The following is a 21,620-nucleotide window of genomic DNA, read 5'->3' on the forward strand; positions in this document are numbered from 1 at the left end:
TTCCTCCCAGGTCTGGCTAAAGACACAGATATCATCAATATATGCTAGAGCAAAGTCCTCCATACCCCTTAGTAACTGATCCACCAGGCACTGGAAGGTGGCAGGTACCCTTGAGGGCAAAAGGCATCACCAGGAACTGGAAGAGCTCTATTGAGGTGGTGAAGGCAGACTTCACCCCAGGGGTCGAAGTGCCCCAGGGGTCGGTCCTAGGGCTGGTTTTTTTCAATATCTTCATTAATGTTCTGGATGATGGGATTAATTGCACCCTCAGCAAGTTCACAGATGACACTAAACTGGGGGAGAGGTAGATAAGTTGGGGGGTAGGGCTAGGATCCAGAGTGACCTAGACAAATTGGAAGATTGGGCCAAAAGAAATCTGATGAGGTTCAACAAGGACAAGTGCAGAGTTCTGCACTTAGGACGGAAGAATCCCATGCACCGCTACAGACTACGGACCGAATGGCTAGGCAGCAGTTCTGCAGAAAAGGACCGAGCGATTTCAGTGGATGAGAAGCTGGATATGAGTCAACAGTGTGCTCTTGTTGCCAAGAAGGCCAATGGCATATTGGGCTGTATTAGTAGGAGCATTGCCAGAAGATTGAGGGAAGTGATTATTCCCCTCTATTCAGCACTGGTGAGGCCACACCTGGAGTATTGCATCCAGTTTTGGTCCCCCCACTACAGAAGGGATGTGGACAAATTGGAGAGAGTCCAGCAGAGGGCAACGAAAATGATTAGGGGGCTGGGGCACATGATTTATGAGGAGAGGCTGAGGGAATTGGGATTATTTAGTCTGCAGAAGAGAAGAATGAGGGGGGATTTGATAGCAGCCTTCAATTACCTGAAGGGGGGTTCCAAAGAGGATGGAGCTCAGCTGTTCTAAGTGGTGGCAGATGACAGAACAAGAAGCAATGATCTCAAGTTGCAGTGGGGGAGGTCTAGGTTGGATATTAGGAAACACTGTTTCACTAGGAGGGTGGTGAAGCACTGGAATGGGTTACCTGGGGAGGTGGTGGAATCTCCATCCTTAGAGGTTTTTAAGGCCCAGCTTGACAAAGCCTTGGCTGGGCTGATTTGGTTGGTGTTACTCCTGCTTTGAGCAGGGGATTGGACTAGATGACCTCCTGAAGTCTCTTCCAACTCTAATATTCTATGATTCGCCTTGACCTCTGGGTCCAAAGGCACCTGCCAGTAGCCTTTGGTGAGATCCATGGTAGTGAGGTACTGGCTGCCCCCCTACTTGTCTAAGATCTCATTGGTCCTCATAGGGTAAGCATCGGGCATGGTGATGGCTTCTGATAGTCCACACAGAACCGGATCGACCCGTCCTTCTTGGGGACCAGCACCACGGGAAAGGCCCGGGGCTGGAGGACGGCTGAATCACCCCTAAAGCCATCATGTCTCCAACCTCTCTCTCCAGGTCCTGGGCTGTTTTCCCAGTGACCCTGAATGGTGAACACCTGATGGGAAGGTTGGCTCCCATCTCCACCCGGTGAACAGCCAGGTTAGTGAGCCCAGGCTGTTTGGAAAACAGCTACCAGTATGAATGCAGCAGCAATCTGATCTCAGCCTGCTGGGCAGGGGCTAGCTGGTCTGAGAGGGGAATTGATTCCAGTGAGGGGTCAGCCCCAGCCTCAGGGAGGAGTTCCACCAGGGGATCCTCTCCCTTCTCCTCCCACTGCCCACACACAGCCAGCACCAACTTCTCCTTGTCACAGTACGGCTTCATCATATTGACACTGTGAGCCCAGTTGGACAGTTCCACTACAGAGTTCACCTGGTTTACCTGTCTGAGGACGTTGAAGGGGCCGTCCCAGGCAGCTTGAAGCTTGTTCTTCCTCTCAGGGATGAGAAGCATCACCTGGTCCCCGGTAGCATAGGAGCGGGCATGTGCTGAGCACTCGTACCAGACCTTTCGCTTCCTTTGTGCTCTGGCTAGGTTTCCCCTGGCCAAGCCCATGAGCTTTTCCCGGAAGGTCAGTACATACTTCACCACTGATTCTCCATCAGGAGAGGCCTTCCCCTCCCACTCGTCCCTCATCAAGTCAAGGGGTCCCCTCACTCTCCGCTCATACAGCAACTTGAAAGGGGAAAACCCTGTGGATTCCTGGGGCACTTCCCTGTATGCGAACCAGGTAGGGTAAATACTCTTCCCAGTCCTGCGTGTGCTGGTCCATAAATGTTTTCAGCATCGACTTTAGGGTCCCATTGAACCTCTCCACCAGCCCAACGGGCTGAGGGTGATACGCTGAAGCCCAGGTGTCGGACCCCACACTTCTCCCACAAGCACTGGAGCAGGGTTGACATGAAGTTGGACTTCTGGTCTATAAAGACCTCCTTGGGGAGCCCCACTTTGCTGAAAATGGTCAGCAGTGCATCTGCCACAGTGTTTGCCTCAACAGAGGACAAGGCCACTGCCTTGGGGTAGCTCGTGGCGAAATCTACCACCACCAGAATGTATTTCTTCCCCAACCGGGTCACCCTGCTGAGGGGCCCCACTATGTCCATAGCCACCTTCTGGAAAGGCTCCTCTATGATGGGCAAAGGTCTCAGAGTTGCTTTACACTTATCCTGGGCCTTTCCCACTCTCTGGCAGGAGTCATAGGACCTACAATACTGTTGGACAGTGTCAAAGACCCCGAGCCAGTAAAAGTTCTGCCGCAGCCTCTGCCTGGTGCACCAGATGCCCTGAAAGGGGAATATTGTGTGCCAAGTACAACAGTCTGCAGTGGTACCTCTGGAGGACCACCAACTGCCTTCTGGCTTTCCAAGGTTCAGTTTGCCCCGAACCAGCCCATTCCCAGTACAGGAATCCCTTCTCCCACAGGAATCTCTCCTGACAGTCCTCCTCCTGGGATCCTGCACCACTGTGGCCAGCAAGGGTCCTCAGCTTCTCCACTTGCTCTGAACCCCCCGATCTGCTGTCCACAAACTCATCCACCACTGCAGACACATTGTGCAGATCTTTAGGCTTCTGGTCCACTAACCATATCTTAAGGTCTGGAGGGCAGATGTCATACGTTGCTCCAACCCCACCAGGCTATACACATCCTCTGCCGTAGTGGCCCCTGTGCCCTTCCCCCACTTACGGAGCTAGTCCCCCAGCAGGTTGGCGATTTCCTTGTGACACCTGGGGTCTTGAGTACACCCCGGAATCATTTCCTGTATGTCTCAGGGGTCAGTTCAAACTTCAGCAGCAAAGCCTCTTTGAACAGGTCATAGTCCCCCGTCTCAATACCATCCATTTGGCTGAATGCCTCTATGGCCTTGGGACCCAGCAGGGGGTTAGACAGCAGAGCCTGACTGTGGGGTCAATCTGGTTCAGATCACGAGCCTTCTCAAAGGCTATGAGGTAGGCGTCAATATTCCCCTCCCCCTCATCCTTAAACTGGGGCAGCAATTTGGTGGCTAAATTCCCCACAAAACTGGTGTCTCGGGGTCCTTCCCCACTGTAATGATGCTGCCTCTGGCGGGACACAACTGAGAGTATCAATTCAGGACAAATTGCTTAGAGCAGGGCAGTCACAGCCCCAGGCTGGTGGTTCTCCACCTCTAAGGCACACCAAACCAGCCAAACAGAATGGATTTTAGTCTCACCCCACTGGCTAACCATAAGTCATACAAGCAATTCCTTTAGACACTCCAGTTTCCCAGTATCACCACCAGTGCCACTCATTATGGGGACAAATGTTTATGAAAACCAATACCCCAGTAAAAGAAAAAGGTTCTCTTGATCCCAAAGGACCAAGCCCCAGACCCAGGTCAATATACAAGTCAGATCTTACCCAAAAATCACACTGTTGCCAGTCCTTTAAAATCTAAAGGTTTATTCATAAAATAAAGAAATATAGATGAGAGCTAAAACTGGTTAAATGGAATCAATTACATACAGTAATGGCAAAGTTCTTGGTTCAGGCTTGTAGCAGTGATGGAATAAACTGCAGGTTCAAATCAAGTCTCTGGAATACATCCACAGCTAGGAGGAGGTCATTTCAGTCCTTTGTTCAGAGCTTCAGTTTGCAGCAAGGTTCCTCCAGAACTAAGAAGCAGGATTTAAGACAAAATGGAGGGGTTTCCAGGGCCTTTTATATTCTCTCTCTTGTGGGCAGAAACCCCTTGGCTCTCCTGTGCAAAATCACAGCAACAAGATGGAGTTTGGAGTCACATGGGCAAGTCACATGTCCATGCATGACTCAGTTTTTCACAGGCCAATGCCATTGTTTACATGTTAATTTGAACGTTCTCAGGAAAGCTCAGATGTAGACTGGCGTCTCCCAAAGTTCATTGTTAGTTAAGTGTTTCTTGATTGGGCACTTACTGAGAATAGTCCTTTCTCAAGAAACTGACCAAATGCTTCACTGAGGCTACTTAGAATCAAAACACATTGAGATACAAGTACATAGCCAATATTCATAACTTCAACTACAAAAATGATACACACATACAGATAGCATAATCATAACCAGCAAATCATAACCTTTCTATAGACACCTCAGATGACAACCTTTATATAATATTTGCTGCAAATATATAACAGTGGTTGCAACAATCATCTATGTGGTCACAGTTTATGTGAATAACATCACACCCACTTACTCCTCTTGGCCCACCTCTCTTCCAACTCCAACTTGTGCTTTCACTGTGCTGCACGGTCCGCCAGCCTCCGTTCCTCCAGTTCCAGCTCCTTTGCTTTCAGCTCCAGCTCCAGTCTCTGTAGCTCCTCCAGGGAGAAACCTGACTGGGGGCCCCCTGTGCTGACTGGGGAGTCGGGTCTGATAGACTCCCAGCTGCTACATGAACTGCCCCCACAGCTACTCCCTGGCTCTCTGTGCATCCCAGGAGCCTCCCTGGGATATGGAGCCTGTTCCTCAGACTGGTCATTCTCTACAAGCTGAGCCATCAGCTGCTCCTTAGTGAGCCTCCCCATGCTCAGCTCTCTCTCCCTGCACAGACATGCCAGAACCCTCTTACACAGCTGGTTATAGGCCATTTCCTCACAGGTTCCTTCAATTCCCTCGTTTTATCGCTGGCAGCCACTCACTGAAAAGTGCCTGCGCTCACAGCCAACTTTCTACAGAGTGCATCCACAAACCATCCTCTGCTACCATGTTGTCATGAACTCACAGGTCATGCCCACTTTTGGCCCCGTATGGTCCCTGGGGGGGAACCACCTTCGGTGTGACAGCCCTTCTTGGGGGTCCACTCTCTCTTGGGGCTTAAGCCGCTCTGCCTTCTGGAACCGCACCTCTCTGAGCCTTAGCACGTCTGTCTCTCGCCGTGCACCCCCTCAGGGAGTCCACTCATTCTGGACCCCCGGGGCCTCCATTCCCAGAGGGAATAATGCAACCCTGTTCTCCAAACCAGAGTGACTCTCAGCCAGCGTAAAACAGTACGGTTTATTGAGAGTGTCTGAACACAGCATAGGAAACTCTCAGGGCCCTCAGGCCTGGCCTCCCTCTGCACAGTACATCTAAGTCTCTCCTGCATCCAGGTGGGCTCTGCCTGCTCTCTCTCTCCAGACCGAAGCCCCCGCGCTTTCCAGATGGGCATTCGATATCACCTGCCCCCAAGCCCCGCCTCTGTCCTTTGTCTTCTGTCCAGGTAAACAGGATCACCTGGGCCTCCTCTCCTCTCATCCATCCTTTGCTCCCGACTGGCTGGAACTGGCTGGTCAGGTCACCAGGGTCCTCTCTCCACAGCCCATTGTCCTCCCACTGGCCAGAACCGGCTGTGACTCCCGAGCTGGGCCTCCCAGTCACCAGGTCACCAGGTCACCAGTGACTGGGGTATCCATTTTCCAGGCAACTGGCCGGGGTCCCAAGTTCTGTCACTGGTCCTCTGTAACAACAAATTCCCTCTCCCATCACCTCGTTAAACCAGTAACACCCAGGGAAATTGTGTCACACCCCCTCTGCATGCAAAATATTGAAAAAACCAAGAAAATGCCCCACTCTGTCACATTCTCAAAAATCCTTAATGTCTTTTTCCTCACACCACCCCCATGGGGAAAGTCACTGCTATTATCCCTAACTAAGGCACAGAAAGACTAATTTCACACTGCAACTGGGAGTGCGCTTCCTAGCATGGCTAGACAAACAGCTTAGCTTTGCCTGAAATAGAGAGCTAAGCTATGTCTACACTACCCCACTATCAGGGGTTTGGAAAAATCCCGCATCCTGAGCAACGTAAGTTTCACCGGCATCAGTGGTAGTGTACACAGTGCTATTGCAGTGGGAGAGCTCTCTTTCCTTGGCATAGAGTGGCTACACGAGCGATTTTACAGCGGCATTGCTGTGGGGGTGGCATGGGTTGTGGCTCGAGCTAGCTGCCCAAGTACGGACCCAGGGGATTCCCAGCTACACTGCTATTTTTAACACACTAGCTTGAGTGCAATGTCTGTCCATCCATGCAGGGAAGAATGCTCCCACCTGCAGTGTAGACCCACTCTAAGCAACTAGCCCAAAGTTACACAGGAAGTCTGCAGAACAGGGACTTTTGCTTCTCTGCAGTGGAGAGGGGACAATAGAGGAGATTGGATGGAAGCAACGAAGGTCCCAAAAAAGTTGATAAATCGCATAATCTATGGCATGTTTGTTCCCCGTGACAAACTTTACCTTATTTGTGGCAAACCGGAACCTGCTCTGAGCTGTGCCAATTGGACATTGTCGAAGATCTACAAGACACCATTCTGCGGTTCCATTATTTGATCATCCACTGTCTGCCAGCACATTCCTGCGTCCTCCTGCTCAAAAGAAGAGATTTTTATTGCTTGACTAGTTAATTCTCTCTCTCTTGGGAAAGTCTTGCTCCTGTCCTATGTGTGATAAGAGCTGTAAAATTCATATGGAGACTAAAGATGTCTAATTACAGCAATTAGCATTACTAATTTTATTTCAGCTATAATCTTAAATCAGAGTACAAACAGATATTCACACTATCAATCACTGGGTTCCACGTTTAATGGAGAAAAGGGGGAAATGAGGCTGCATTGGTCTGACTGGCAGGCAGGGCTGGGCTAATCACTCCCCTTTCACCTCTGGAGACATGATTTCAAACACAAGCCTCACAAGTGCAACGAGTTGTGTCTGCTCATTCTAGTTCCAAGATTAGACATTCTCCCCTCTGTTTGGAGCAACTGGCAATTCCTGTTTGGAAGAGGCCCAACATTAGAAGACCAGGATGTTCCAGAATGGGAGCGAGATGCTGTGACATTACACTCCATATTCTTTATGGAAATATGCTTCTGATATGGATATGTTTTATGCAAGATGGGTCACGTGAGATATAATTGAGAAGGTTATGATTTACTAAATGTGATTATCCAATTTGTATGCATGTATCATTTCTGTATCTAAAGTTAGGAGTATGGGCTATGTAACAATTACAGCTGGGTGTGTATTGCGAAGACACTCACCAGACAACAGGCCATCAGATTTGATGGGCCATTAGGAAGAAACAACAAGACTGAGAAGATACTAATCTCGCTTCTTCCTGGGAGAGTCCTGGGACGTAACTGTGACACTACTAAGTCAGGTGGTCTTGTCACCTGATACTAAACATTATTTTGGACTTCTTATAACTTTTCACTAAAAGGAGAGGGGGGGTTAAGTTTGGGAAACATAAGATTCCCACCATATGTAAATCTTATTTAAGGGTGGGGAGGAAGGCAAACAGGACTCTCCTCCATTGCCTATCCAAGAAGGACTTCTGAAAGAATCTGAAGGGACAAAGGAACTAACCTGAAGGGAAAGACAGGGATAAATCCAGACTGAGACGGGGTCCAGTCTGTAAGAAGAAATAACTGGAATTCTGAGCTACAGAAACTCTGCATCCTGCCTAATTCAAAATTTAGGGTTAGAGATTACATTTTGTAGCCTGTTTCTTTAGTGCAGTGGTTCCCAAACTTGTTCCGCCGCTTGCGCAGGGAAAGCCCCTGACGGGCCAGGCCGGGTTGTTTACCTGCCACATCCTCAGGTTTGGCCGATCGCAACTCCCAGTGGCCGCGGTTCACTGCTCCAGGCCAATGGGAGCTGCTGGAAGCGGCGGCCAGTATGTCCCTTGACCCGCGCCGCTTCCAGCAGCTCCCATTGGCCTGGAGCAGTGAACCGCGGCCACTGGGAGCCGCGATCGGCCGAATCTGCAGACGTGGCACGTAAATAAACCGGCCCGGCCCACCAGGGGCTTTCCCTGCACAAGCGGCAGAACAAGTTTGGGAACCACTGCTTTAGTGAATTGAGCTTAGTTTGCGTGTTTCATTTTATTTGCTTAGTAATCTGCTTTGTTCTGTTTCCTATCCCTTCTAATCACTTAAAATCTGCATTTTATAGTTAATAAAATTTATTTTGTTTATTATTAAACCCAGTTAGTGCAATTTCTAACTGGGGCGGGGGGAACAAGAAGGTTCTCTTCACATTGAGGAAGAGGGCATATTTTTATGAGCTTGCGCTGTGCAGATTTTTCTATACAGCACAAGGCAATATACCTCTGTGTTTATCTCCCAAAAGGGGTGTGCATGTGAGTGCTGGGTAAGCCCTCTCACACAGAGCTGACTTCAGTCTGTGTCTGCAGCTGGGTGTGGCCCTTCCTGTTTGTGTCTTCTGCAAGAGGCCAGATAGCCTAATTCAGCAAAACAGGGAGAGGGAATCCAGTCTGGTGGAGCAGGAGAGGCTCAGTTAAACCCCAGTACATCAGGTGGCATCCCAGATAGGGGGTCCAACCCATCACAGATGCATTGCTGGCTGTGTGGGCACCCTGGACTAGACTAGCAGGTGTTGTAGCAAATCATGAGTGAGATAGAGCTGTGGAGGGCAGGGAGAGCATGCACAAAGCATCTTTATACTATGCCTGGCCTGAAGTAGACTTATTTTCATGAGCCCTTAATTCAACAAAAAAGTCTGAGCAAGATAAGCCATGAAAAGGAAGAGATGGGAAGAGTGCACAGCACTTGATCCAGCTGCTACGCACAGAGCCACAATGGACAACCATGTGTAGGATCCATTTCTCCATGCTTGCCTGCCTAGTGGAGATTCTAGGTTTGCTCTTGTAAGAAGGATGAAGATGATGACTACTCTGCTATCTCACTCCAATCCTCTTAATGGGCAAGAAAAGAAGTGAGGTTAATACTAGTCTGGAACAGACCAGATTTAAACCTTCCATTCAGATGTTAAAAAAACAACGTTAAAATGGCCAGGGTGTTTGGTGGCATCAGATTCCAGGGGGAGATGGGGATAAATGAAGATAGAGCTAACGCAATCTAGGCTCAAGGGTGAGACATGACATGATGAGAAGATAATGTGTCAATCAGATTTGTAAGCAGGTATTAACTGTTCCATTTTCTTATTGTTGATGAGTCTTATTACTGAGGTGTCCCTTCGTCTTATTGCTGGGGCTGAAGGGTAGTGGATAGATTGTCTTAAGTAATGCTGGTTCAAGCCTGTAGGCAGTGAGTTTTTCACCAATAATAACAATGGCTAAACAGTATTAGTTGTCTTGAAGCTCAGTGGAGATGTGGCATTCTACAGCAGGGGTTCTCAACACTTTAATGGTGTTGACCACATCTAAACAGATTCCCTTGTTGACCTCTTCCCTTCACCTCTAGGATCACATTCCTCTGCTCTCGTTCATGATCACAGAAAATTCCTGTGGAAGTTCCAGCAATGGCTGTGTCACGCTGGCTGGAGTGGCTCACGACCGTGAGTGCAGACCTCAGGGTGGACTGTCAGAAAGCAGGGCAGACACCCCCAGCTAGTGGTATGTTCTATAACTGGATTTCACTCACCCAGTAACAAATGTGAAGTCCTGAATCACTGTAACAGTCTCACCATGGAGCCATAGACAGTCCCCTTGGGCTCTCCAGTCTATCTTGTCACCCAGGCTAGCTGGACTTAGTGATAAATGGTCCTTTACACCAAAAATTGCAAAATTATTCAGGTTGCTTTCAGTCTCAAGAAACCAGTCACTTACGTCAGATTAATTGGTACCCTAGATCTCACACCAAAGACAAAGCCTGTAGTCAATCCTGTAATAAACTATCAAAAGGTGTATTAACTAGGAAAAAGAAGTGAGAGTTATTTACAGCTTATAGCAAGCAAACATATACACACCAATGAGTTGCCATATATGGTTCCTAAAAGTGACAGAGATGTAGCAATCTGTCCAATCAAAATGTCTTTCGGGGGGAGCCAGATTGGCCCTGGGGACCTTTGCTTTAGTTTTGGGTTGTCTCTGGCCCTGTGAGAGTTCAAACAGCAAAGAGATAAAAAATGGTCTTGTGATCCTGTTTAATCTTTTACATTTGGCCTTCCAGTCCATGAGACGAGCTCCTTTGCACATAGGGTTTCCGCGTTTCCAAGGTGCAACAGGGCCATTCACCAATCCTTTGTATTGTGATGTTCCTTAATGCCCTGTTTAATCTTGATAGGCCTTCTGAATGAGTGGGGATGACGATTCCTGTGCTTGGGTTCACAAGTTCAGAGCAAATATTTTCAAAGTTATAAAGCAAAACTTATATATTTCCTTGTAGCATGGAATACAGACATTACAAGTGAGATTAATGCATGCAGCAACTTACAAACATTTCATAGAGTCTAAACACTAAATATATTCTTATAAAAGACTAATACCTATTTTGAACAAAACTAACATACAGGTGAGCTGGTTTGGTTTCCAGCTACAAGTTTGTCAGTTCTTAGCTAACACCTGTGGCCTTGGCCAGAGCTAGCACTTGGTTTACCAGCGTCCCAGGCTGATCTGGAGCAGCAATATTAAGAAAGGGTTTAGCTAGACAGTCCAACCCTTACTCATGCTGATGAGCACATACTAAACACAAGTCGTCCTGCTGACTTCAGATGGAAGCACCTAGTCAATGTACTTTAGAGGTCATCTACTGCAGTTTGATAGCTGGACACAAGGATACACCGGCACTGTTTGACCAGCCAGCTCTCTGCAGACCCCTAGCAACAGCTCTGAGGATATCAGTTGTCCATGGACCACAGTTTGAGCACTACTGATCTCTCCTAGTTTTACTGAACTTCAGACTTTTTCTGTTGGCTAAACCCTGCTTTCCTTACCTAGCACATAGTCAGGCAAAAGTTCCAAGCCAAGCAAAGACTGAGGATCTGATCTTGCAACTCTCAACCTGTTGAATATTTGTTATTCGTGCTAATACAACGGGGCTACTGACACGAGTTCAGATTTACAGGGTCGGACCTTGAGAAAGGATGGCAGGATTAGGTTTTATACACTGCACTTCACAGCTAGCAAGTTGTGATGTGTGGTTTGAGATTTTCCTCCTTTCTCTAGCTCTAAAACTTCAGCTAGTGTCACTAGAACAATACGCAAATATTCCACAGTAAACAGAGAACAGATCCGAATGCCACATAGACATAATGCTGAAGGTAAAAAATCTCCCATCTGGGTAGGTAGCAGTGGAAGTTTGACACTGTTGCAAGGAAGATAGGACCCTCTCTGTGAAATAGATACTGTCCAGAACACTCAGTTCAGTTTGGTAATCTAGGGCAAATGCAGGTGGTTGTTTTCATAAGTAGGAGCACACCCCCGCCCCCCCCGCCAGGGCTGAGCAGCAGGGCCTGGAAATTAGGAGCCTTCACAACTCAGAGGACAAGGATATGCTCTGTGAAATTCTCATTTTACAATAAGAAAAGGAGTACTTGTGGCACCTTAGAGGCTAACAAATTTATTTGAGCATAAGCTTTCGTGATCTACAGCTCACTTCATCGGATGCATGCTGTAGCTCACGAAAGCTTATGCTGAAATAAATTTGTTAGTCTTTAAGGTGCCACAAGTCCTCCTTTTTTTTTTTTTTTTTTTTGCAGATACAGACTAACACGGCTGCTACTCTGAAACCTGTCATTTTACAATGCGGCAGCAGCAGGCAGGGCTGCCACACAATTGCTGGAGCAAACCCTGTCACCTCCATGCCAGGCATTAACTGACCTGGGTGGTTTATTAACTGCTGCATCCTCTTCCTATTCTGGAGCCATTAATTCCTGCTGAATACAGTTCTTAAGAACTGTAGAGGGGAAACAAAATGCATTCACCAGTGCTATCACAGGTACAGGCCTTTTAGGCAAATGCAAGTAAACACAAAAATCCAGGTAAAATGCAGACATCCACGCTCCTTTTCTTTCCCCACATTGCAAACAAACAAACTGAAAAGAGCAAAATGCTTCTCAGGCTGGTATTTTATTTTTTGGGTAATGATTTTGTTTGAGACATATGCACAGGCCTTCTAAGTAAATAGTGTCTGTGCTCCCAGGGCCTCTGTACACTGCACTTGATTGTATATGCCACACGACAGGGCTTGGGCACAACAGATGCCTGGCTTGCTCAGATTAGGTGGGAAAGCCGAGCTCTTCAATATGCTGATATGGCCCGGACATTTCCCACAGGGAATCCCTTTTAGAGCTGCATGAATGGAGATCAGGCATCCTGGCAGGAGGGAAGGATGGAGAGGCAACATGTAAATAATGCTGACAAGTTAAACGGGGCTCAGTCTGAATGTTACCAACAAGGGCCCTGATCCTACAAACTGATCCATGGGAGCAGGTCTCTGAGAATCCTCCCTGAGCTTTCATAGGACCTGGGGGAGGGACAACACACAGGCCCTGTACCTGAGCCCAGGTCACTTTTTCTTCCTTGGCCCACTCCCTCCCCCCATGCAGATCCCAGGACATACAGACTATCTTTATCTGGTACAGGGAAAGGGAGCTGACTTCCCTGTCCATTCAGGACAAGCAGATACATGCATGAGACCCACCATCTTGGCCAGCACTGGGGATTGAACCAGGGACCTCCAAAGCTAAATGCAGGAGTTCTCTACAGCTTAAACTAGAAAACCAACCTCTCAAACCAAGCAATACCACAGATTCACATCTTCTGTGCATGGATCACAGAGAGGCTAGGTAATACACCCTGACCAGTGAGTTACACATGCAGTATAGTCTCCTCTGTGCAGGTGCTTAAGGGGTGCAATTAATCCCAGAAGAATTATTTAGCCTGCAAAGGAGGAGAGTAAGAAGGGAGTTAACTGAAGTATAAAACTCAGATAGGATTGCAGTGAAAGCCAAGCCAATGTTTTGTATTAGCCTGCCCTACAATTTAATGTGTAAACAAAGGGTGCTTGGTGAAAATAGGAGGCCATAAATTGGAGACAAATAAAATAAAAACACACTCTAGCACTGCCCAGTTGCTTGTGGAATCCACTGCCACAAGCAAGACACACACCAACATAACAGGCTTTTTAAAGGACTGGATAATTTTATGAGCATTAATAACATTTGCAGCTATGCAAGCAAATAAAATTTTACAGGAGTAATCAAACTTCATGCTTCACTGTGAAAGCTGATTACCGGTGAGTGTGGGGAAGGAATTTACACTCTTGGGTGGTAGCACTGCACAACTAGCCAATTGTAGTAGGGGCAATTGTTATTGCTGTTGCGGCTATTATTTTTCTCCTTCTTCTAAAAGATAAGCTATTGGCCACTGCCAGAGAGCCTGATCTTGTAACATGGAAGCCAACGGGGGTTTTGACATTGGCTTCATTAGGTCTAAGGATTGGCTATAGAGACCTCATACTGGAATAAATCTGAACAGAACGTTGTTCTAATCTAGCATGAGAGTCACTATGGGTATGTCTACACTTAAAATGCTACAGCGGCATAGTTGCAGCACCACAGTGCTTCAGTGTAGACACTACCTACCCCCACAGGAGGAATTGTCCCATTGGCATAGATAATCCACCTCCCTGAGAGATGGCAGAATTTTTCCGTCGATCTAGCACTGTCTACACCACGACTTAGGTTGAGTTAACTATGCCACTCAGGAGTGTAGATTTTTCAACCCCTGAGAGATGTAGTTATGCCGACCTAATTTTCAAGTATAGACCAGGCCTATGTTCCTATATCCTGGAGAATAGGTTCATGCTGAGCCCAAAGTTCGGTTGCAGAATCATGGGTTCCATATTCAGACTCTGTCCTTCACCTCCATATCAAATGTACTGACTTGACAAGTGAGAAAATAGCTCTATGTTGGGTTTTTTTCTCATGACCACACTGCAAATGCACCCTGATATCTAAACGTCAAGCCAGGTTCCTTACCAATTAGAAGCTACCTAACAGTTTATGTATACAGCAAGAGGAAGATGAGAGCCCATCTAAGTATTTCTGATGCTTGGTCCTGAAGGACACTAATACCACAGTAATTAATGGGTTAACACAACAATGTACAAACTGCTTTGGAAAGCTGTTCAGCAAAGAAAGGTTTTGTTCCTATGTCTACCCCTCCAGTAGAGAGAATTCACATATAGTGCAGGCAGCTGGGGAGCAGGTTCAAGGAACCACTGAACATAGCAGAAGAGCTACAATAAGCCCATTGTTTCAAAGTAACCAGCACACAGGTTTACAAATCAGAATGCAAAGGGATGAAAGGGATTTACTTATCTTGCCAGACCCTGTGTGGGAGAACACAAAAGGAGCTATGAAGCTTGAAATCAAGCAGCAGAGACTCTTTCCAAGAGCCACTACTACCCAATAAAGCCAACGCTTATGTACAAACAAAAAGCTGGACTAGGTTAGTGAAACATCTGCTCAGGTCTTTTCATGGGTTCACTGCGGTTAGAGCCACAGCTGTATCTGGTACTTCCCAAGGTCGAAGCCTGAATACAAACTCCAGACCATAGACACAGGAACTAGGAGTGCGGGGGATGCTGCAGCACCCCCCAGGTTTTCCACAGGACTCTGCTCCTGGTCCCATGCTCGGAGCGCCGCACCCGCCCCCAGCTGCAGCCCCAGCCTCGGTCCCCTTCCCCCTGTCTACGTCCCCCTTCCCCCAGAGCCACAGTCCTGCTACCAGCTCCAGCTCTAGGGGGCAGCAGGGAGCATGGACAGGGATAAGGGGGGATGCAGCACCCCCACTCTAAAAAGTGTTCCAGCACCACTGCCCCGGAACTTTCCCATCCGTTCATCCACCAAGTTTTACAGCCACACCTATCACCATGGTAACGGAATGCCTTAGAAATCGAAATCATCCCAGTGAGTGGTTTTCACCCAGGCCTGAATTGCTGCTGTTTCCCTTTCTGCCCACCTGGCACCTCTTCACTGAGCCGTGAGGTTCTGTGTGGGCCAGGAGCTAGCACGCCAACTGGGGCATGGCCGGGGGGCTCTTTAGGGATTTCTTGACTCCAATTTTCCCCCAGACCCATCTCTCTCAGAAGGCAGCTAGGCCCTTTGCCTAGTCCTTGCTGACATGAACCGCATTAGTGGGGGAAACTTTAATCAGCACTAAAACGCTCTGACATTTCATTTGGCTCTTTCCCATATTTGTATTTCTCATGCTTTCAAATCCACACATTTTCACCCAGTAACTATAACCAAAATTGTTCAGCTCAAAGGACCAGATCCTCAGCTCGTCTAAATTGGTGTGTTGCAATGACTGCAATGAAGCTGCACTGATTTACACCAGCCGGGGATTTGACCCATTAATTCCATTGAAGCGATGCCAGTTTACACCAGCTGTGGAGCTTGTTCCTCATCTCACTCCCAGAAGATAATTCTTCTTCACATATGTGCCTGGTCTCCATGTCTGTGATACTAGGACTCAGGATAGAATAATAATTTTTTTGATAATGTATCCTTCGCAAAAGAACTCAGGGTTCTGAACAACCACTCTGGGAACAATTTCTCATTCATTAATAAGAGGACAGGAGGAAAGAAAAAGTAAAGGGACTAGATTTTCCAGTGCCCCTTTTCTGAAAATGCAGTTGTATTGTAGAGGAAAAGCCGGTCCCCTCCTTCTCCCCAATATCATGCTTGGAGATCAACGTTGGAACACGTTGTGGCATTACAGTGAACTGCAGCTGAGAACCTCACAGAGTTTTAGTCCATTTTTTTCTACTGACCCTCCCCAGTTGAAGTCTCTCCTTAGAAATGGGGAGGCTTTTGGCTTGGAACATTCCACTGAGGCACAGTATGTCCCCAGTGAAGCAGTAACTCTCCATGTCAGGAGAGGCAAGTGCCTCATTTGTAGTCACCAGAGAAGAAGGGGTCGGGGGAAAGCACTGGAGAGGCAAGAGTGTCCACTGGTTAGGAAACTAATCTAGGTTTTAAGAGACCTGGGTCACATCCCTGCTCTGTTTCCTGTGTGACCTTAGGCAAGTCCCTTAGTCTCTCTAGCCCAGATCCTCAAAAGTATGTATGTACCTAACTCTCATTGACTGTAATGGGAGTTAAACACCTATATACCTTTGAGGATCTGGGCCTCTGTACCTTAGTTCTCCACCTACAAAACCAAGAGAAAGATAGCCCTACAATGCAGGGGACTTGTAAGGGTCATTGGCCAATGTTTGCAACAGTCAACATAAAACTGAAGCATAACGTTTGTGTTACCAGATTTGCCCGTTACTTTGGTGTATGGTCATTTATTAGGATTACTCTTCTGGGGAGTGTGGTGGTTCTGTAATTCTATCAATGTACTACTTGTGTCACTTGTGTTCTTATAGGGAACTCTACTTCTCTCTTCTGCAGGTTCCCTTCCAGTGGAGCTATCCTGCAGGACCTAGGTTCCCCAGGGCTGGGTTCTTCCAGCCCCAGAATCAGACAAACACACACACACACACACACACACACACACACACACATTAACAGAGCATGTCTGAGAGGAAGGGGTTAATCAGCACTCCCAAGCTGACCCCTTATATGTCCCTGGAGTCAGTTGGCATGATCGAGCAGCACTTCCATCCTGTCACCCTCATAGGCCCTTGGATTCAGCAGGCTGGGTGGAACAGCACCTCCCAGCTGTCACCCTTGTATGCCCTGGGCACCGTACTGGAATAGAGTATGCGTGAGCAGGCTGGGTCGAGCAGCACTTTCAATCTGCCACCCTCATATATCCCAGGTTCAGTCCGTCCCTAGCCCCACTTTCACATTACAATTGTTCTGGTAGTAACCCACTTGATGAGCAAACCCCAGAGGACTTTTGGGTGCTGCAGGGATCTTTAGCTTAGGTACAAGGAGCATTGCTGCAGAGCGAATGGGGAAGCCAAAGAACACCCACAAGAGGAGAGAGAGAGAGAAAGAGAGAGAGGCAACCAGCTTAACCATGAGAGTTATTTATTGCCAGGTAATAACCATAGGGGAGCAAAACAAACAAAACAGTTATAATATTAAATCTAACTTAAATTTGATTATAAAAGTCAGGTTTAGAAAACTGACTGATCACACAACTCAGGGTCAGAAGGCTATACTGAGAGAGAGAGAGAGAGAGAGAGAGAGAGCTGGGTTCTCACCACTCCGTGAAGCTTGAATAGATCGGGTGTCCCAGGTGGTGGTGGAAGCTGAAGGTCCGAAGTGCTGGAGACAGGCAGAGCCCCCAGTACGATCAGTCAGGAGAAGATGAAGTCCCAGTGGAACTGATCCAGATTTTGGATCCAGGCATCAGAACACTTACTTGAGTATTGGTAGGGGTTTTTGTAAGGAAAGAACAATGGTTCAAGGGAGAACACTGGATTTGTTTATGTGTAAACTGATGGCTCAAGGGAGTATACCAAAGTTGTTTTGGTCAGGCTAAACAATAGCAACTGATCATTTGTGGCTATGGGCAGTGTTCCTTGGAGGGAGCTCACAATGCAATTAGGGAGCTTCACTATTTTGGATACCAGTAAAGGATTTATTACTAAAATTGGTCTGATAACTACTGAGCTGGGTGTCTACAGGCATGGGTTTATTAACATCTGGAGCAGAGATCCCCCATCATGCAGTGCTTCCCTGCTTTTCTGGTCCCAGAGTTCCATGCAGTTCTTGCCTTGGAATCTCTGTTCTCCATTCTGTATGTTAATAGAGATGCCTTCCTGTCCCATCTTCAATGCAAATGAGGCTAGGGGAGTTTCCTTAATTCTGTCATCCTTGTCCCAGGGGTTTAGGTGTGCCTCCCACTGCCTTTTCATTGCTTTTTGTAAGTCTTTCTTCTGATCAGTTTTGGTTCAAGCAGAGGCTGGGGGGGGGGAGGTATTTCACAAGTCAGACTGGCTGGGTACTGTGTCCTGGTTCCCCAAGAACACAAGAGCTGCTAGGTAACATTTGTAAGATCAAGATGGGGCATCTTGGCTGTTTGAGTTAGAAAACAAAAAGAGGTGGAGGTTCTATCAACTCTCCTGGCCTGGGAACCTGAGCTCTAAGGGTTCGATCCATAGCCCCGTGGCTTCAGCGACTGTCATGGCTTTGGAGCAGGTCCCAAACAGCTGTTGGGTCTAAGTTCTGATAAGTGAGAAGCTAGGTTCACAGAAAATGCAGTCAGCAGGTAATGACCACTGCCTGCCATTCTCTCCTTGGTATTCATTCAGGGTAGGATCTGACAGTGTGACTATCAACCTTTATGTCTACCCACTGAGCAGTAAAGATGACCACCTGTGATATTTTTCTATTTCAGCATGGGGCTACCACATTCCTTTTAATAAACTCGGAGGAAATTTTCCTGGAAGCCATCACACACAGGGTCCTTTCTGCAGTTCGGCTCCTGGGGACTCAGAGAAACAGAATCATAAATAATAAAAGCTAATCAAGGAGGATGGTGCTATTTCCTGGTGGTTAAAATATCTGACTTTTCTGGGAAATAATTGTACATATAGAGAAAGAAACCATTCCTCCTCCAAAGTATTTCATAATTATGTGTCATAAAAATAATTAGGTTATGGTGAATTAGTACAAATGTTTACAACAAAATTGCCATGCAAAACATTATGGGTAATAATATGCTAATTGCTGTAGAAGCAAAAGCTGATTATGTTTCAGCAATATTAAAAGTTGCCAAGTCGGCGTTTCTATCCCAATCTCAATATCTTTCCATGGTATCTGGGGACATGAGAAATAGACTGTGACAAGGGAAGGAGGCAGGAAGTAGATGGACCCAGTAGGTCAAAATAGAGAGAGTTTACCAGTCCTGGGGCTGTCATCACAGCCTTTCATGTTATGTGGTGATGCAGCATTGCATCATCTTGCAGCAAAGGGATACTACAAGAGAAAGAGAACGGGGACTGTCTGTTACGTCCATGGCAAACACACAGAAAAATTAGATAAAAACATAAAAAAGTGCTCTGGCTGGAAGTCTGCAGTGTAATACTGCTTTATTTTTTGGAATTCAAAACGATAACACACAGAACCAAAACAGACAGAGACAAGGGGGAGGAATAGCTCAGTGGTTTGAGCATTGGCCTGCTAAACCTAGGGTTGTGAGTTCAATCCTTGAGGGGGCCATTTAGGGATCTGGGGCAAAAATTGGGGATTGGCCCTGCTTTGAGCAGGGGGTTGAACTAGATGACGTCCTGAGGTCCCTGCCAACCCTGATATTCTATGAAAGCAGGCTGCTCCTTAAGGAGAGACTCACCCCCACCCCACCTTACTCTAGGCTGGCTGGCTGATCACATGCTTCCCTACAGAGTCTCATAGCCTGCAAGCAGAACCAAGAAACCCCATAGGAATTAAAGTGATTGTGTTACAATTTTAACACAGTTTTCAAAGCACCACAGTATCTTTCTAGATTTGTATATGGTGCCCATCACCATGGTATCTGACTAGGAAAGGCATTCCTGTCTCCAAGTACACCTGTAGCCAGGCAAACAAGGGTGAGTGAGTGTGGTGGGGCTGGCATTTCACTGGTATCTTCCCTCTGCCCCTTCCTATCAATGCTGCCATTTAGACTTGAACACTAGACTCTCTGCAGTGATGTATAAACAACAACTAGAAATGAGGAATCCAGGGCTCTGCCTCAGAGGAACCTGACATGGCAGGTGCAGGGTTTCTAGAACTCCTGTGCCGCCCTTCCTCAGCTTTGGATCCTAACCCCACTGCATGATTCTGGGTCCAAAATTCAGCACTCATGCTCCCTGCAGTGCATCCAAATAGCCTCCTTTGAAAATTCCATTTTTATTATGCAAAGGCCTCACGGAGATCAGAGTGGCGTTTAAGACAGAGCCTCTCCTCTCTCCTCCGTTGAAGACTTTCTGAAAGGGAACGTGGAAACATTTGAAATCAGTTTGTTCTGTGGTAATACAGCATCTAGCTGGTCCATGCCCAAGGCACCTAGACACAGCAGTAACGCAAATGAGATCAGGTCCCATTCTGCTAGGCACTGCACATGCACAGAGTAAGAGACAGTCCCTGCTCTGAAGCATTTACCTCTAAACAGACAAGACAGTCAAAGGATGAGGGGAAACCAAGGCACAGAAAGGGAGGGTGACTTACAGGTCAGGAGCAGAGCTGGGACTGAACCCAGGTCTCCTTTGAGGCTATGGGTTGCTTGAGCCATTTACACTGTCTCTGCAAGCAGCCTTTTCATCTCACTGAACTGCGCTTTGATTGAGAAGAGACATGTTCTGTATAAGTGTTGCCATTGTTTCAGTGCAATCTCAGGTTTCAGAGTAGCAGCTGTGTTAGTCTGTATCCGCAAAAAGAAAAGGAGGACTTGGGGCACCTTAGAGACTAACACATTTATTTATAGTGTGAAGATGAAAATGGAATATTTGGTTAGCGTTCCGACAAGCCATGAATCAAAAGCAAGTGAAATTGCTCCAGGGCCCCTAGGCCTGTCAGTTGACATCTCCCTTTGGGTAAGACAGCAGCCCTGGGATACAGCACACTGCTGACTCTCAGCACATGCCGCCATAATACAGCGTTGTGCGGGGATGAATGTTTAAGCTGTGCCATCTCCGTGCTGCTGGCCCGGATGGGGGTAGGTTATTTTCTTTCCTGGCCAGAAGATACTGACTGAATGCAAATATTCCTGGTGGATTTCTCCAAGTTGTCATGCTAGTTGAGGCCCTGTTCCTTTCACCAGGCACTCTTCACCTCTCCCCAACAAGGTATTGATTCTCTTTGTCTGAGCCACTCTTCATTCTTATTAAAGGAGCAACGGTGCTGAAAATAAACATGGTTGAGACCAGCCTTCCCACGGACAATCCTAAAGAGTGTGTGTGGAGGGGGGGTGACTCCTCTGAGAGCCCCTGGCAGAGTTCTACCCCCATTATTCCACTGTGTGTGGAGTGCCCTCGTGTGCAATGAGCCAGAGGTTTAGCCTCTGTGTGCTGCAAGATATGGGAGGGTTTCACCAGCAGCCAGGAGCCACGAGGCTCTGCAGCCCCCAGTCTCAGCTCCAGCCTCTGGCAGTACAGCTCCAGCCATTCACCAAGCAGGCGGGTTCGACAGGAGAGCAGGAGTGACAGGGGTTTGCGCATAAGGGGGATCGATGAGCCCGACCTGGAACAGGCCCTCCACACCCCATACAATGCATGTAGGATGGGGGAAACTCCCCTGATCCAAGGCCCATTCAGATTAATGGGAGTCTCTCCACTCACTGCAGCAGATGCTGTATCAGGCTAGCTCTGATGGTGGGTACAACCCCCACTCGTTGTTACTCGGGTTTTCAAAGTAGGGGCCTTGTAGGACGAAGCCGTGAGTTGAGATCATCTTGTCCTATCTGTGCTTGGCCAGAGGCTTTTCCTTCTCTGTGCTGCTTCTTTCAGGGTCACCCTTCCTCACTGTTCCAGGGCTGTGCTGGCTTGAGATGAGACCAACACAGCGAGCTCCATGGGGGAAGATTCTTTATCATGGATT

The 21,620-nt window shown here is 47.5% G+C and overlaps 1 protein-coding gene across 1 annotated transcript in view; it reads right to left on the reverse strand.

Moving 5' to 3' along the window:
- Window positions 1–4,066: 4,066 nt before the first annotated feature.
- EPHB1 (EPH receptor B1) overlaps window positions 4,067–21,620 on the reverse strand; it is a 402,223-nt gene continuing 384,669 nt past the window's right edge. Inside the window, exons 18-19 of the mRNA XM_074964154.1 lie at window positions 6,615–6,742; window positions 4,067–5,838 (exon numbers count right to left, since the gene is read on the reverse strand). The gene's annotated coding sequence lies outside the window, so the exon portion shown is untranslated. The remainder of the gene's footprint in view (window positions 5,839–6,614; window positions 6,743–21,620) is intronic.

Source organism: Natator depressus, chromosome 9 (genome assembly GCF_965152275.1).
Source record: "Natator depressus isolate rNatDep1 chromosome 9, rNatDep2.hap1, whole genome shotgun sequence".
Classification (NCBI taxonomy): Eukaryota; Metazoa; Chordata; order Testudines; family Cheloniidae; genus Natator; species Natator depressus.